We start from the raw sequence: 20110 nt of genomic DNA, 5'->3' as shown, positions 1-20110 counted from the left end.
GACTTTCGAAGATATAGGCGAAAAAGGCGATCCCTCCCTGTAGAAAAATGCCCAGTTGAGGGTGAAGATATTAATGTTTTTAGCCAATTTTTCGGTATTTGTCGTCTGAAGGGTCGAACTTCAAAACGATACTGATCTTGTGAAAATTCGTTGCCTCTGTCGAAAGTTTTAGGCAGACATGCAAACATACATACATGCAATTATATATTAGTAACTAAAAATTTTCGATTCAAACCGATTAAAAAGCTTGCCCTATCTCTGAATACCATTTATGTAAAATTTCAAATGTTTAGACCAGAAATTGTTTTTGATAATTTGGTAGAGACCGTAATTTGGTAGAGATTCATGTCCAAGGAACCTATATCCAAAATTTTAAGTGTTTATACGCAAAATTGTCGGAGGAGTTTGGTAGAGTTCTCAAAGGTCAAATCGTTGAACTGTGACCCCTATACAGCAAAATTTCTCTCCGAAAACTGATCACAACGATTTCCCCAAATCTCATTACCCTGTATATCAAATTTCGAGGCTGTAGACTTAAAATTGACAGAGTTATTGCGTAGGGAAATGTACACACACACACACATACACGTTCACTTTTATAGATATATAGATAGATTTTCCGTTCGCATTTTCAGGCATTAGCGTAAGACCCCCCCCATCTTCATGATTTGTTTTTTTTTTCACCTTCTTTTCTCTCCTCCCCCTCCTCACATAACAATAAAGTTAATTTAAAATTTAAAACAATGTTTGCCTTCCGTTCTCTCTCACTGTGTTTTGTGCCCATTTATTTTCTTTTACTGACCGGAGTATTTCCATCCCCTCTTGTTCGATGTATCATATACCCGAAGCCCAAATATATTTTCATTTTTCTTCTTTTTCTTGCGTAATCCTCCTTCGTTGTTCCCAACGGAGGGGTATTCGTAACAATAGAGAGAGACATACACACATAATGTGTAAATATATATATATATATATATATATATATAGTTTTTAGTAGAAATGGTAATTAATAAAAACCTGAAGAAAGTGCTCAATACTGTTGTGGAGCAAATATGCGTACGGCCGCAAGCTAACCCTCTCCAAGCACTTAACAACAAATAAAAATCAAATAGATACAGCGAATCATAGCCCATCCCGCCTCCCAACCTAAGCGAAGACCCAACAGGTCAAGACATATCTATCAAAAAATCATCTCACCAACGAGGCGCCAACAACCTAACCCTTAGGACTCGAAATTTAAAGTAATCCCCCTCCACCTACCCCACATACCTCCCTGCCACCTCCATGTATCCCTATGCCCTCAGCCACACCAGAGATGAACTTCCCAGACCCCCCACAACCACCTAAAGTCCTTAAACTTCAAAACTAAAACATTACCGACATACCACGCACCCCTCCCACCTCCCTCCTTGTTCCCTTCCTCTTTTTCCGCTTTTCTCTCGCACCCCTCCTCTGACACCATTCATCCTTTCATTCCACCATAAACGAACATTTCTGTAAAAGTCTGAGGAAGCTACAGGACGGCCAAAATAAACGGTCGTGCAGCCGAAACAAAAATGTAGCTTAACAGAAAAATACGGTAATAAAAAATAAAACGAATATATATATATATATATATATATATATATATATATATATATATATATATATATATATATATATATATATATTAGCAGGCTATGCAAACCCTCCTGTAAGGGTGGCTGTGCGTGAAATTTTTGTGGAATCTACAATGTCACTTCTCTTAAGTCGGCATTGTTAAAGACCGGTGGCAAGTAAAGGTTCAGGACGATTGAAAACAATGCCGAGATAAGCGGAGAGCACATACAGCGCCTATAATTCCCAAATGGTTACCTATCTAGTATTAGCAAGGCTCAACGTTACTTAACTTCCGTGATCTGACGAGAACCGTTGTGTCAACGTGATTATGCCGTATATATATATATATATATATATATATATATATATATATATATATATATATAACTACTCCATTTACTCACATAAAATTAATATACGAAAGTATAAATTTATGCGTAAACTTTAAGTATTTACTTCAAAAGTGCTCAATACGTAGGTAGAGCTAGTTAGTTAGTTATAAGGATACTAGAAAGCTGATTGACTAACTAAAATCTCAATAGAATGTGCGTGTATAAAAAGGACAGACAACCACAAAATTCGCGCATAAGCCTAAAGAATCATAGAGTGGATGAAACGCGGAATATTCAGTGTAGCTTAATCGCCATATATATTTTATAGCTAACTATATATATATATATATATATATATATATATATATATATATATATATATATATATATGTGTGTGTGTGTGTGTGCGTGTACGTATATATTTATGTGTATATATATATATATAGACATACATACATACATATATACGTACATGCATATATACATATATTGACATGCATATATATATGGCTCATTCCATATCAAATCGACAAATTTTTTTTTTTTTGGGGGGGGGGCAGAAACCATGTCCGACATGGATTTTTTTCAAATTTGCTACACTTATAGATCTCCATAATAGGAATTGAATGGCACCTGTTACACATCTCAAGGTCAAGGAATTTCTGAGATATGACCTGGACCTTTTTAAAAAATGTGAATTTTTATGGAAAAGTGACCAACTTTAAAAGACGATATCTCTGTTATTTATGGGCCTACAAAGTTCATTCATATATCATTTTAAAGTACTTGGATAGATCTACCATTTCATTTGCGGATATTTTTTTCAAGGTCAAATTTTTAAAAGTTTGACAAAAGATTTGTCTATCTTATGACAGTATATATTTCAAATTTCATGATGGGTTTTGAACTGGAACAATTCCTACAAGCGTTTTAAAGAAGTGGGCTAAATTCAAAATGGCGGAATGTAGTACCTGCTACTTCATATAAAAACATTTTGGTATTTCGCAATATGGTCATGTTTGATATCTTTAAAAAACTAATTTAATAATGATTAATATATACATAAAACCATGGTCACAAAACCCATATAAAACATTTATGTTGATGAAACTGAATTTTCTTTAATTTTTTTTTTATGCAACACGTATTTTGTTATGGAAAAAAGTGATATAATTTGTGTTGGGACAGTTAATCGAACTCTCGAAATCGGAACTTTTTGGGGTATCAGAATCAGAAAACTAATATGCCATTCCCCAAAAAATGTTACCCTGTTCTATTGCTGATACTAAAAGATAAAATGAAGAATATTTATTTTTAAGCTAGCAGTAAAAGTAAAACCTAATAACATAAACATGTGATGTGGGTTTATTTTAGCTGTGTGAAAAAAACCATAAAACATGACCTTTCCGTTTGTCCAGTCCTTCAGCATTGACAAATCTGACAAGAAAGTGCTAAAAGCTATTAAATTTCAATAAGTTAGTGGACTGAGTGAAAGTTTTATCACCTCTATGCCAGACAAGCTCTGGTGACAAAGTTCCTTTGATTTTTGAAGTGTCTGTTTGTTTACTGGGTAAGGCTGCTGCCTGCTTACTGGCTAGAGGGATGGGTAAAGATAAAAAGCAATAAAAGATTAGAAAAAAACAATATTATTGAAACCACTTTCCCAGTTGTCTTGTGTAGAATCAAGAATGCGCTTACCTCCCCTCTCCACCATTATGGACCAGCCTACAATTAGTCAGGCATGGTGGGTTATTCCATTTAGAGGCACCTGATTGGCTAAACATGCCTGGAGAGGCAGGTGCCTCTCTACAAATGCCAGCTGTTCTGGCATTCATGGTTTTTGGTTCCAGACTTCCGCCAGAGAACTCCACTTCCCCATTGGATCAGCTAGTTCACCCTAGCAATATTCTACATCTTGGAACAGATAAGACGCATAAATTCAAGATTGAAATGTTGCTAGGCACCATATACATGTAAGTTATATTTTCATGTAAATGTAGAATTTAAGTAGATGTTTTACTATATAAAACTACTACTACTACTACTACTACTACTAATTATTATTATTATTATTATTATTATTATTATTATTATCTTTTTTAAAATAAGTCTTCAGCAATATTCTCCTAAACAAAAGTGTTATTCTACATTTTTTTGGTACTCCTTGAGCATTGAGTTCAACGGCGACCTGGCTTATTTGTTTATTTGTTACTCCTTTATAAAGGCTAAAGCATGCTCTGATAACATTCTTTCTATTTATTTACTTATATTGGCTTGACTTTTTGAATGAATATTAAAAAGAAAATTAACCATTTATTGATAATTTCATAATTTTACATACAAACAGAATTTGGCACTACAATGTACATGGCGAGACAAGCAAAAAAACTTGTGAATGAGGAAGGAATTTTAGCGTTGCCAAATACACGAAAAACTAGATTCCCACAAGAGATAAGTAATAAGGTAAAGTAGTTTTATAAAAGTGAAAAGGTCAGTAGAGTAATGCCTGGGAAAAATGATTACAAGACTGTTTTAAAGGATGGGAAACGGGTTCAGGAACAAAAATATCTCGTTCTCTGTAATTTGAAAGAGGCATTTGAATTATTCAAATTAAAGAACCAAGAGAAAATAAGCTTCTCTAAATTCGCTGAGCTTAGACCGAAAGAATGTGTGCTTGCAGGTGGTGCTGGGACCCATACTGTCTGCATTTGCACAGTTCATCAAAATATGAAGTTGATGATTGCAGGATCTCATTTTGCTAAACTGACTGAAGGAGAAAGTTATCATTTGACAGATTACCATCAATGCATATTTGCTGTTACATGCAATGAAGCATCGACAAATTGTTACTTGGGTGACTGCTCAACTTGCAACAAACTGATGGATGATTTTGTTTTATATATTGAAATTTTTCACAAAAATTCAGTTGATGATTTTGTATATAAACAGTGGTTATCAACTGATAGAACCATTCTACAAACTCTATCACAATCCACAGACGAATTCATTGAAACTTTCCATGCGGGCCTTCAAACATTAAAGAAGCATAATTTCATTGCCAAAGCACAATCAAAATTTTTTTCTGATAGTAAAGGTTCTTTGAGGGTTGGCGAAGTCTTAGCAATAGCAGATTTTTCAGAGAATTATTCATTTGTTTTGCAAGATGCGGCTCAAGGATTCCATTGGAATAATGATCAAGCTACATTGCATCCATTCATCTGCTACTATCAAAATGGAATTGACCTTGAGCATATTAATTTTGTAATAATATCTGATTGTCTCAAGCATGATACAGTAGCTGTCCATTTGTTTCAAAGAAAGTGTATAGAACAATTAAAAGAAATTCTTGATTTTGATCTCCAAAAAATGATATATTTCTCTGATGGGGCTGTTACACACTACAAAAATTTTAAAAACTTTATAAATCTGTGTCATCATAAATCTGATTTTGGTATTGATGCAGTGGCACTTTTTTGCTACTTCTCATGGGAAAGGACCATGTGATGGGTTAGGTGGCACTGTTAAAAGGTTAGCAGCAAAAGCTAGCCTGCAGCGACCCTATAATGAACAAATAATGACGCCAAGACAACTGTATTTTTATGCAAGAAAAAATATATCTGGAATACATTTCTTATATTCCTCAACTGCAGAATGGAAAGAGGAAGCAAACATCTTAGAAGATAGATTTAACAATTCCTCTTCGATTATAGGAACACGAAAATTACATACTTTCATTTCTGTCTCTCAAAGAGAAGTGGAAGTAAAAACAGTTTCAAGTTTACAAAATAAAGGAAGAATATTTCGAATCACAAAAAGAAACAATATGGAGTCCGAAGACATTAACAGATTTGTAACAGCACTTCATGGGAGGAATTGGTGGTTAGGATGTGTACTTGAAAAATATCCAGATAATGGAACGGTGAAATTAACATTTTTACAACCAAATGGACCATCTCCATCTTTCTATTATCCATCACATCCAAATATATCAATTTTGAAATATTCTGATATTCTTAACTCAGTTGATCCAATAACTGAAACAGGGATATCTTATAAACTTTCAAAAAATGAAATGAAAAAGGCATAAAATATTTTAGAAAGAAGGATTTTGAAATAAAAATCTAAATAAATACTTTAACGTTCATTATTATAAAAAATGTTTCAGTAAAACAGATTTTTCATTCTGTAATATATTGTAATGTACACAGATTGATTTCTTGTGGATGTCAAATGTCAAATAAACTGTTTACTATCGACATCAAATGTTGCTTATGCTATAAACAAATTAGATCTCAACACACGTTTTAGAATTCTCTATAACACCATTTTCTGTATCCAAATCCGTGTTGTACAAGAAAAGTATGAAAATCATTATAAAACAGTTTGACTTGACAACCAGAATTTGCATAAAATTCAACATGTCAAGAATTTTTTTAGAACATTCATTTTTAAAGTTTTTCATTGAAAAGTACCCATAAATAATATACATTGCCTTTTTGTGGATTAAGAATATAAATCATTGAAAAAAAAATGGTTCACCATTGAGATCACATATGTTTTATGTTATAATTTAATAAATCCTTAACGCCTTTCAAAATTATTTTTATTATATGATTTTTTCCATAAAAATCTGTGTTGCTTAAAAAATAAATTGAAGAAAATTCAGTTTCATCAACATAAATGTTTTTATATGGATTTTGTGACCATGGTTTTATGTATATATTAATCAGCATTAAATTAGCTTTACAAAGATATCAAACATGACCATATTGTGAAATACCAAAGTGTTTTTATATGAAGTAGCAGGTACTACATTCCGCCATTTTGAATTTAGCCCACTTCTTTAAAACGCTTGTAGGAATTGTTCCAGTTCAAAACCCATCATGAAATTTGAAATATATACTGCCATAAGATAGACAAATCTTTTGTCAAAATTTGAAAAAAATTCAAATCACGTTTTTTTGAGATAATTAACGTTAAAGGTCAAGGTCAAGGCCAACTTTTAAAAATTTGACCTTGAAAAAAATATCCGCAAATGAAATGGTAGATCTATCCAAGTACTTTAAAATGATATATGAATGAACTTTGTAGGCCCATAAATAACAGAGATATCGTCTTTTAAAGTTGGTCACTTTTCCATAAAAATTCACATTTTTTAAAAAGGTCAAGGTCATATCTCAGAAATCCCTTGACCTTGAGATGTGTAACAGGTGCCATTCAATTCCTATTATGGAGATCTATAAGTGTAGCAAATTTGAAAAAAATCCGTGTCAGACATGGTTTTACCCCTGTCGATTTGACATGGAATGAGCCATATATATATATATATATATATATATATATATATATATATATATATATATATATATATATATATATATATATATATATATATATATGTATATATATATATAATCTCGCTAGATTCAGCCACTCTGATGAGTCCTAGACGACACAACGCGTCTCAGTGGATAATTATATTTTAAAAACAATATATATATATATATATATATATATATATATATAATCTCGCTAGATTCAGCCACTCTGATGAGTCGTAGACGACACAACGCGTATCAGTGGATAATTATATTTTAAAAACAACATATATATATATATATATATAATCTCGCTAGATTCAGCCACTCTGATGAGTCGTAGACGACACAACACGTGTCAGTGGATAATTATGTTTTAAAAACAATATATATATATATATATATATATATATATATATATATATATATATATATATATATATATCATTAACGTGTGTAAATGCCCAAAGCATTACAGTGTTGATCGTGAGATATAAAATGCCTGACTAGTTGCATAAGGAAAAACAAATTATCTTTATGAACGTGAATTGTTTTATAGTTTTTCTTTTCTAAAAATTCCTAATATCATGAACACTTATTTTAAACGCGAGAATTGGAAGTTTCTTCGTTCAACTGACTGAGGCGAACTTAAATTGATTAAACATTCAGTACGAATACGCTATGGCAACAATGTCTTGAAACAGTGCGTGCGAAAAAGGGGAAGAAAAAGAGTCGGAGTAAGACAAAAACGTATAGAAAACAGAGAAGAGGTAACGAGATGTAAAGTGTGAAGAAACGTGGGTGAGAGAGGTATAAAACAAAAACAACGGAGACATCGGAGAATAAGAATATAAGTTTATACAAGACGTACACGTCACACGTTGGGTTACAACCAATACTGTAACATTTTAAACGTAAACACAACGTAGTTCGCATATTGTCATTTTCTTGAATGCCTACTTTTGCACGGGTGCACTTTATCCTGTAGGCGAGCAAAAAAAAAAAAAAAAATAAACCAACAAAGCAAAGTTCTTTTACATACGTGCGCGGTCGCTGGTCCTCATACTCTGATCGTTACTTTTCCACACGCTGTCAGTGATCTTTTCGTGGTTGTTTATCTTCTGTTTAAAATGAATCTACCCATGCATGGCAACACACAGTGGAGACTTACTGAGGTTTCAAAGGTTTTATTGGAGAGAGCTAATTTACTCATTGGAAGGAGAGACCAATATCTGATCAGTTAATTATGTCTTAGCTTGTTTTTTCTAATTTAGTCTTAATGATTGCGCCGTTAAGGCAGAGTCTTGGAACAACATTCACCTAGATTTTGACATCGTGGAGCACATATTGTCTGTCCCAATCCCAGACTCGGATTCACATTTAAAATCATTTTGTTTCACTCCTGGAAGACTAGACGTCATCAGCTCCTATATTTTGACACGTGCATTTCTAGTGCGTTTGTTTGGTTAGGGGACTAACTTTTCACCACTTACTTCAATCACGCCCGCAATTGGTATGTTTATGTGGTTCTAACATGTATTAATGTAACCCTCGCCGAAATACATACTAGTTAACATAATCGCTACTTACTGGCGTAGAGTCTCAATATATAAAACTACTACTAATTCAAATCAAATGTGTTTGCCAAAAACAGAAAATTACAACAAGCCATATAAAGAGATATGTTTGTATCAATATAGAGTCTGAATGTTTGGCAAATGTCTCTTTAAACCTATGTTGGCAGGTTGTACCACTCTCATCTTTTTGTTGTTTTATTAGTTTAAAAATAGGAGGCCTTACTTTAGCAATGACCCTTATATATTATTTTTTATTTACTCACTAGAAGTAGTCACATAGGCCATCATCAAAGATTTTTCTTTGAGAAAAACTTGTCGTGTTCTATGGAGTGTGGGTGACAACAAGCCTCCCCAGATTTCCAGTGCTCCCCACCTCTTCTGATTACCTATACAAAACATTGCCTTATTGCTTGCCATTGATTTCTTGTTGGCAGCGGCTATTGGTCATCAATGGGATTTGGGTGACAATAAGCCTCCTTAAGATCCCAGCCATCTTTGCAATCATCCAGTGGAGGTCTGGCCAGTGCTCTCACTCTTCGGTCTTTTTATCCTACTTGACTCTCATCACTTATTTGGTGTGGTGCCAGTTTATGGCGACATACACAACAAAAAAGGGGGTGGCCGGAAGACAGGGCCGCATGGGGGTACCTTATAATTATACGTTTCGGTTTTCATGATTCCATGTAATGTTCCTTTGTAGCCGTTTCGGTGTTTAGTTTGTGTCTGTAGTTCATGTGTGCTGTTAGTCTCCACATTTAAGGAGTTTCCTTAGTATTTCTGCAGTTTTCATTATTGTTATCCGTTGTATCTTCTCGGACATCCTTCTGATTCCAATTTCTCCCATTCTTTTTTATTGTTTTATTTATTCATTGAGGACACGTGAATACACAACTTTCTTTCAATTTACACGGTTAAATTTAACCATACATTGACGGTAGCCCGAACTTACAAATCAATTGTTGCTAATTCTATCTTAGTATTCGCAATCCTTGATGCATTCCTGAAATTAAAAGTCCAGAACGACATCAGCCACTTTAGGAGTTTAGGTTCTTCAAGAATAGCAGAAACCGTGGTTCCTGTTTTCAAACGAACTTTTGATTTTGTTAATACCGAGGAAAGATTTTCGTGCGCTGAGAAGAAGAAGAAGAAGAAGGCATGTTCCAAAGGTACGGCCATTTTACATTCGCGTTTATCAATGATGCAAACCTAAATTTGATAGGCAAAACAATATATAATTTTGGGCTTAAATGAAGAAATTTAAAAAATGCTATTTTATTTTCCTTAATCTATTAAATAAATAATCTTGAAAATATAATATGCTTAAAACAATAGTTGCATTAATTTTACATTTAAAATTTAAAATTTCGCTGACCTGCCATTCAAAGTTTTCGGTATTGTTCCTAGTGCTCATACTATTAGTAGTGTTATTTTGACTTTTCTTATTTTGAGCTCTTTGACCAGTTCGGTGTATTTGTTCCGCTTCTCAGTCTCCTTGATCTTCACTCTGTGGTTTGCTGGAATGGCAAAATCTACAATCTGCCAGGACTTTTCCTGTTTGTAAACTATTATTATATCCGGTCTTCTTGCTTGGATGAGTTTATCCGTAAGAAAGGCTCTACAGATTAGCTGAAAATAAGATCGCTTCTCTGTGATTAAGAAAGACAACTTAAAAATGAGTTGACATTAAGACGAAATACGAATGTCCTATGTACGACTTAAAGAGAAACTGGAATCTCGGGAAGATTTCCATAATTTCAGTAATTATAGAAGTGTAACAGAGCACCGACGTGTGAATGGCGGCGGTATGCAAATGCCGATCCGTGTGCGAAGCGACGTCACGGTAAAGAAAAAGAAAAAGATTATTTAAAAAATGTGTACACAGACCGACTATGACGTTAAAGATCACAGAGGTCAGAGAGAAAGAGCACGATTATGTTTTATTTGGAAAAGTACCCGGAAATAAATGTCGTTGCTACAATGAAAAAAAAAAAGGAGTTGAATTATTACTTGTCTTCTGTTCCTTACGACGTACTTGGTTACAACGTGTTGTTTAGATTTACTGGTGGTTTAAAGTCGATAAATACTTGTTATTTCATTATTACCACCAGCAGTGGGAGGTTTTGTTTTAAACAAAATCAAATAAAAAAACATAATTAAAGGAATCGTTTTTGGCATCGGAAAATAGATACAAAATTTCCAATTCCAATACCGATTCCGCTACCACTAAAAGTCACGATTTTTATGAGTTCCGATTTCGATTAATCGTCCCAACACTAATATATATATATATATATATATATATATATATATATATATATATATATATATATATATATATATATATAGAGAGAGAGAGAGAGAGAGAGAGAGAGAGAATAAATGACAAAAAATTATATTCTAAAATTCATGATTAGAAGCTCCGGTTAGGTTTTGATCCTGGCTTGAGGTAGTTACTTGTCTAGCCGCACTGATGAGCTGTGAAACAGTTAAACAGTACTGTATGCGGATGACTATATATATATATATATATATATATATATATATATATATATACACAGCATAATCGCATTGGCACACCGGTTCTCGTCAGATCACCGAAGTTGAGCCTGGTTAGTACCAGATGGGTGACCACTTGGGAATTCTATGCGCTGTATGTGCTCTCCGCTTATCTCGGCATTTGTTTCCAGTCGTCCTGTACTTCACTTGCCACTGGTATTTAACAATGTCATCTCAGGAGAGGTGTGGTTGGGGATTGTGCACATCCTGCCAGAAAAATTTCACGCGCAGGCAACCCTTCGTGGGCATCCTTAGTCTCTCCAAGACTGAAGGAGCCTATATATATATATATATATATATATATATATATATATATATATATATACTAGCAGGGGTGCCCGGCGTTGCTCGGGTGTTTGGAGGTGTATGCTGTGCAAAAAAAGCAAAAAAACAAAAAAAATTGTTAATTTTTTAAAATTTGACCCCTATTATGACCCCTTAAAATTTATAGTTTCGGGCTCAAATTACTTTATTAAGTTAGATCCAGGTTCAAGGAACCTATATCTAAAATTTCAAGTGTCTAGACCCAAAATTGTCGGAGGAGTTTGGTAGAGTTCTTAAAGGTCAAATCGTTGAAATTTGACCCCTTAACAGCCAAATTTCCGGCTGACACCCGTCACATCGATTTTCCCAAATCTCAGTACCCGGTATTTCAAATTTCGAGTCTATAGACTAAAAATTGACAGAGTTATTGCGTAGGGAAATGTACACAGACAGACAGACAGACAGACACGTTCACTTTTATATATATATATATATATATATATATATATATATATATATATATATATATATATAGCCATTGCTAAAATTATGGAGCACCTATGAAAAATTGAGATAATAATTTAAATCTTCTTATTTAAATGTTAAAAACGTACAATGAACAGTTGAAAGCAAATGCAAAATATTTAATGATAGATTTTAGTTTTTTTTTTGCTTTAAAGCAAATGTTTTAACTGAGTTACATACTAAATTCATTCCAATCATCAAAATGCTACATTGTCATACTAAAGGTTGTTTCTTATTTTTCAGGTAATATTTGACTTCTATTAGTCTTACAATAGTGTATTTAATTGAAAATGCCACCAAAGAACCAGTTTCCAGAGATTAAAAAGGCACAAATTGTTTCTTTATGCGGTGAAGGGTATTCTCATGTAGAAATTGCCAGGAAGATGGAATGTTCAAGGAGGGGAATTCAAACAGCGATTAAAAGGTACACGGAAACAAAGTATTTACAAAAACCGAAAAGGACAAGGCCATAAAAAGTCTACAACTGACAGTGAAGGCAGAGTTTAAAAAGTAACATCCCTCGCAGATAGGAAGAAAAGTTCTTCAGAGATTGCTACTGAAGTTAGGGAGGAACGCAAACAAAAAACACATCATCTCGAATAGTGATAAGAAGTTTATTAAAAGTGGGATTAAAAAGATGCAAAGCAAGGAAGAAGCCATATTTGTCTCAGGCCAACAAAGAAAAACGATTGGAATTTGCAAAAAAAAAAAAAAAAAAAAAAAAAATGAAAATTGGACACCTGATGATTAGGCCAAAATTGTTTGGTCTGACGATAGTAACTTTAACGGCTTCTATTTCCTAAACTTTGGTCGGGACAATTTCAAATTTTATGTGAATACACATCCATAACATTTATTTAAACATTGTAACACATTCTTTTTTTTTTTTCATCAGATTTTTGGTTCCTCTGAAGCGGTTTATATTCGCCGTAGGGAAGGAGAGGAATTTCATCCTGATTGTGTGGTTCCAATTGTCAAATTTAGAGGAGGAAGCGTAATGGTTTGGGACTACATTGCTTCTTCATGTATCACATATGAGGGCAGAATGAACTCCACAACTTATGCGAACATACAGTACCAGGTTTATAAACCTCTTTGGCTAAAACATTTAATAATAACGTTTCAATTGATGTAATTTTTCAACAAGAAAATACCTCATGCCATACGTCAAAAGTTTGAGAAATAAGAGATTACAGTGATGAAGTGGCCACCTCAATTCCCTGGTCTAAATTCCATTGAAACTTTGTGGCCTCATATAGGGAAAAGAGTGAGAATTTACAAATGTTCATGAAAAAAAAAAAAAAAAAAAGAATTAGAGGCCAAACTTCATAAACAGTTACAGAAAATGGATCCCAGGACCTGCAACAATTTAGCCAATGATATGCAAAAACAAATCAAAGCTGTTATAAAGGCAAAAGAAGGACATTACAAATATTGATTGTTGGTAAAATAGATTTATTTATGTTTACACACACATTTATATATATATATATATATATATATTTGTAGAAATATATTTTCTTATAATATATATCAATCCTTATTTGTAATGTAATTACAGAGCAATATAAAGAATAAATGACAAAAAGTTATATTCCAAAATTCATGATGTTGACCATCTTATAATTTATTCAAGAATTGTATAAATCAACTGAATTAAAGGAATAAAATATAATATAATGAACATCATGAATTTTAGAATATAACTTTTTGTCATTTATTCTCTCTCTCTCTCTCTCTCTCTCTCTATATATATATATATATATATATATATATATATATATATATATATATAAGAGCTTATTATGTCTTGGCAACCGTTTGAAAAGCATATCTTATTTTTCTTTTATTAATATTATTAGAATTTTCCCCTTTTCTTTTCTTTGTGAATTATCCCATGGATTTCGGCCTGTTGGATTATTTTGGACCATCTTCCAATTACGTGATTTCCTTGGATTTTATTTGTGCAAATGGAAACTCAATTAACGTTCTTGGAGTTATATTTTTGTATTTTACCGTCATTGGATTTTTTATCCTCCACCAGACTATCCATTCGTGTGTAATCACCTTTTTCTTTACCATATTCCCTCTGCTTCACATTTTGTTATCAAGTAAGATCTTTGACTTACTTATAGTTTCATCAAATACTTTTGTATGCAAAATCCGATCCCGCATTTTGATAATTCCTACCCTCTGATGAGAATGAAAGTATTTCTTCGAAACTCCGAAACATGTTAAAAAACACTTTTAAAAACAACAAGTAAGTCAAAGATCTTACTTGATAACAACTTGATTTTTATTATATATATATATATATATATATATATATATATATATATATATATATATATATATATATACGTTTTATTTTTTTATTACCGTATCTTTCTGTTAAGTCACATTATTGTTTCAGCTACTTGGCCGTTTTTTAGGCCGTCTGTAGATTCCTCAGACTTTTACAGACACCCCGGTGAAGAAATAGGTGATTTCACGTGAATGGATAGTCTGGTGAAAGGTAAATAATCCAATGACGGTAAAATCTAAAAATATAACTCCAAGAAAGTTTCTGTAAAACTCTTAGGAAGCTACAGACGACCTAAGAAAGGGCCGGGTAGCTGAAACAATAATGTAACTTAACAGAAAGATACGGTAATAAAAAAATAAAACGTATATATATATATATATATATATATATATATATATATAATAAAAATCAAGTTGTTATCAAGTAAATAATAATAAAAAATAAATCGCATATTTGCTCTACAATAGTATTGAGCGCTTTCTTCAGTTTTTATTAATTACCATTTCTACTATATATATATATATATATATATATATATATAATTATTTTTTTTACTATAATAATTAAATACCTACAGCCACTAGTGTTTCATCCTTTCGGGATTCTTCAGTGCAGGGTGTCACGATTACTACCAGTCGAACGATTCGAACCCCGCGACACGAGACATCTCTGGCTCGATTAGCGGAGGCCGTATCCATTCGGCTACCATTAATCGTTTGAAAATATCATTAATTCATAAAAATAACACTTTACTTCAGTAATTCATAAAAATAAAACTTTACTTTAGTAATTCACAAAAATAAAACTTTATTTCAGTAATTCATAAAAACTTTATTTCAGTAATTCATAAAATAAAACTGTACTCAAGTACTTCATAAATATAAAACTTTACTTCATTAATTCATAAAAATAAACTTTACTTTAGTAATTCATAAAAATAAAACTGTACGTCAGTAATTCATAAAAATAAAACTTTATTTCATTAATTCATAAAAATAAAACTTTACTTCAGTAATTCATAAAAATAAAACTTTACTTCAGTAATTCATAAAAATAAAACTTTATTTCAGTAATTCATAAAAATAACACTTCAGTAATTCATGAAAAACTTTACTTCAGTAATTCATAAAATAAAACTTTACTTCAGTAATTCATAAAAATAAAACTTTACTTCGGTAATTCATAAAAATGAAACTTTACTTCATTAATTCATTAAAAAAACTTTACTTCAGTAATTCATAAAAATAAAACTTTACTTCAGTAATTCAAAAAAATAAAACTGAAGTAAAGTTTTATTTTAATGAATTAATGAAATAATCATTAATTCATAAAAATAAAAATTACTTCAGTAATTCATAAAAATAAAACTTTATTTCATTAATTTATAAAAATAAAACTTTACTCCAGTAATTCATAAAAATAAAACTTTACTTCATTAATTTATGAAAATAAAACTTTACTTCAGTAATTCATAAAAATAAAATTTTAGTTCCGTAATTCATAAAAATAAAACTTTACGTCAGTAAACATTAAAAATATACTTTACTTTAGTAATTCATAAAAATAAAACTGTACTTCAGTAATTCAGAAAAATAAAACTTTATTCTATTAATTCATAAACATAAAACTTTACTTTAGTAATTCATAAAGATAAAAATTTACTTCATTAATTCATAAAAATAAAACTTTACTTCAGTAATTCATAAAATTAAAACTTTATTTCAGTAATTCATAAAAAACTTTATTTCAGTAATTGATAAAAATAAAACTTTACTTCATTAATTCATAAAAATAAAACTTTACTTCAGTAATTCATAAAAATAAGACTTTATTTCCGTAATTAATAAACATAAAACTTTACTTCAGTTATTCATAAAAATATACATTACTTTAGTAATTCATAAAAATAATACTGTACTTCAGTAATTCAGAAAAATAAAACTTTATTCTATTAATTCATACACATAAAACTTTACTTTAGTAATTGATTAAAATAAAACTTTACTTCATTAATTCATAAAAAATAAAACTTTACTTCAGTAATTCATAAAAATAAAACTTAATTAAATAATTCATAAAAAATGAAACTTTACATTCATAAATTTATTCATAAATTAATTCATAAAAATTAAACTCTATTTCAGTAATTCATAAAATACTGCATTTCAGTAATTCATAAAATAAAACTGTACTTCAGTAATTCATAAAATAAAACTTTACTTCAGTAATTCATAAAATAAAACTGTACTCCAGTAATTCATAAAAATAAAACTTTACTTCATTAATTCATAAAAATAAAACTTTAGTAATAAGTAAATATAATTTAAATTCATAAAAATAAAACTTCAGTAATTCATAAAAATAAAACTTTATTTCATTAATTCATAAACATAAAACTTTACTTAAGTAATTCATAAAAATAAAACTTTACTTTAGTAATTAATAAAAATAAAACTTTACGTCAATAATTCATAAAAATAAAACTGTATTTCAGTAATTCATAAAAAACTTTATTTCAGTAATTCATGAAATAAAACTGTACTCCAGTAATTCATAAAAATAAAACTTTTCTTCAGTAATTCATAAAAATAAAACTTTACTTCGGTAATTCATAAAATAAAACTTTACTTCGGTAATTCATAAAAATAAAACTTTACTTCGGTAATTCATAAAAATAAAACTTTGTTTCATTAATTATTAATAAATGAAACAAAGTTTTATTTTTATGAATTACCGAAGTAAAGTTTTATTTTGATGAAAATAAAACATCACTTCATTAATTCATTAAAATAAAACTTTACTTCATTAATTCATAAAAATAAGACTTTACTTCAGTAATTCATAAAAATAAGACTTTACTTCAGTAATTCATAAAAATAAGACTTTACTTCAGTAATTCATAAAAATAAAACTTTACTTCATTAATTCATAAAAATAAAACTTTACTTCAGTAATTCATAAAAATAAGACTTTACTTCAGTAATTCATAAAAATAAAACTTTATTTCATTAATTCATAAACATAAAACTTTACTTAAGTAATTCATAAAAATAAAACTTTACTTTAGTAATTAATAAAAATAAAACTTTACGTCAATAATTCATAAAAATAAAACTGTATTTCAGTAATTCATAAAAAACTTTATTTCAGTAATTCATGAAATAAAACTGTACTCCAGTAATTCATAAAAATAAAACTTTTCTTCAGTAATTCATAAAAATAAAACTTTACTTCGGTAATTCATAAAATAAAACTTTACTTCGGTAATTCATAAAAATAAAACTTTACTTCGGTAATTCATAAAAATAAAACTTTGTTTCATTAATTATTAATAAATGAAACAAAGTTTTATTTTTATGAATTACCGAAGTAAAGTTTTATTTTGATGAAAATAAAACATCACTTCATTAATTCATTAAAATAAAACTTTACTTCATTAATTCATAAAAATAAGACTTTACTTCAGTAATTCATAAAAATAAGACTTTACTTCAGTAATTCATAAAAATAAGACTTTACTTCAGTAATTCATAAAAATAAAACTTTACTTCATTAATTCATAAAAATAAAACTTTACTTCAGTAATTCATAAAAATAAGACTTTACTTCAGTAATTCATAAAAATAAAACTTTATTTCAGTAATTCATAAAAATAAGACTTTACTTTAGTAATTCATAAAAATAAGACTTTACTTTAGTAATTCATAAAAATAAACATTTACTTCAGTAATTCATAAAAATAAGACTTTACTTCAGTAATTCATAAAAATAAAACTTTATTTCAGTAATTCATAAAAATAAAACTTTATTTCAGTAATTCATAAAAATAAAACTTTACTTTAGTAACTCATAAAAATAAAACTTTACTTCAGTAATTCATAAAAATAAAACTTTAATTCAGTAATTCATAAAAATAAAACTTTAATTCAGTAATTCATAAAAATAAAACTTTATTTCAGTAATTCATAAAAATAAAACTTTACTTCAGCAATTCATAAAAAATAATACTAGAAATACATAAATAAAAATCCGTGTCGGCATTTTTTCTTTTTAATGAAACGTTTTATTATCGTTCCATTACTTAAAAAAAAAGTTTATCACAGCCACATATTCATTTTACCTGGACGCTTTTCTCCCTCCTTCGACTGCATGCCGGTCACAGCCGGCCCATTCTCGCCATCAACTTTACACGTCCATTTTTTTTCAACGTGCGCTTTGCTTGACCGAACTCACGCCAGCCTATCCAGCCATGTCTCGCCTGCGTCTTTATACGTACATTTTCTTCGACGCACTCTTTGTTTCTCTCCGCGCACGTGCTGTGCCTTTTTTTCTCTTTCTTCATACGCCAGCTCGCGCGCTCTTCCTAATTTGCATATGTCTTTTTTCTTATAGCTGCTGATAGTTTCCAACGCTCTGTTACAAAAGAAATAACGGCAAATCTAACTGACTAGTTTGCTAGACTAAACAGTAATTAGATCGACCAAAAAATACAAACTCTCTGACAAAACTCCGTATATGTGGCGAAAGTTTATGTTTAGTTTATTTCCCCCTAGAAATATTCCTGCCTTAACTATTAAGTCCTGCTGATGTACCGTTGAAAAAGATATCGAAAATTTCTACATAATGTATTATATCACTTTGTATTACATGTGTATATACATGAAAAATAATATATACGAGGCGCCTTCAATAAGTTTCCAGACTTTTTGTACAAGCATTTAAAATTGTCCCAAACTCTTGAAAATTCAGTATGTTATTGCTATACATCTTATCAGATGATTAACCCATTTTTATGATTTCAGGTTCAAATGAATAGCTATAGCAAGAATTGCAATACACCCTACTAAAGCCTGATTGTCACAGCTGATTAATTTCAAAAATGCAATCTGGACGTGGTGACAATTTAGAAGAACGATATACAATAAAATTCTGTTTTAAACTTGGAAAAAAACGCCACAAAAACGTATGGAATGCTTCAGACTGTTTTTGGACCATCTTACATGAATCGAGCATCAATTTTTGAATGGCATAAGAGATTCAAGGAAGGCAGGGAGTCTGTGAAGGATGATAAAACGTGTGGGAAGAGTAAGGAAGTCAGAACACCGAAGTTGATTAGCCAAATAAAGAATTTCAGGGATAACGACCGTCGTGTGTCTACAGAGACAACAAGTGCACAGTTTGGTGTCAGTGTAAGAACTGTACACACAATTATTCGCGAAGAACTAAAGATGCGGAAAATTTGTGCAAAGTTTATCCCAAGGGTGCAGTCCACAACTACATACTTGTCACAGACTATTTGACCAAGATAGGCATCAAGACAATTCACCACACTCCCTATAGGCCAGACCTTGGTCCTTGTGAATTTTAGTTATTCCCTAAGCGCAAGGAAAACCTTAGAGGCTGCTGTTATGAGATAATTGAGGAGATGAAATAGGCTGTGACGAGAAGACTTCCTGTTTGTGTGTGTTTTGACAACTAAAATAATTTTCAAATCACACTATACACAAATGTATTATAATTGTTTACAGCTGTTTCAAGACAATGTTTCTTTTAATATTTGAGTTCATAACATGAATTTAAATTTAAATAAACTGGATTATCTTTAGAACAAAGTTTTTTTGGTGCTTAGCAAAA

Source organism: Euprymna scolopes, chromosome 38 (assembly GCF_053919585.1).
Source record: "Euprymna scolopes isolate OS-2025 chromosome 38, ASM5391958v1, whole genome shotgun sequence".
NCBI classification, from domain to species: domain Eukaryota; kingdom Metazoa; phylum Mollusca; class Cephalopoda; order Sepiida; family Sepiolidae; genus Euprymna; species Euprymna scolopes.
Note: the sequence above shows the minus strand (reverse complement) of the source record.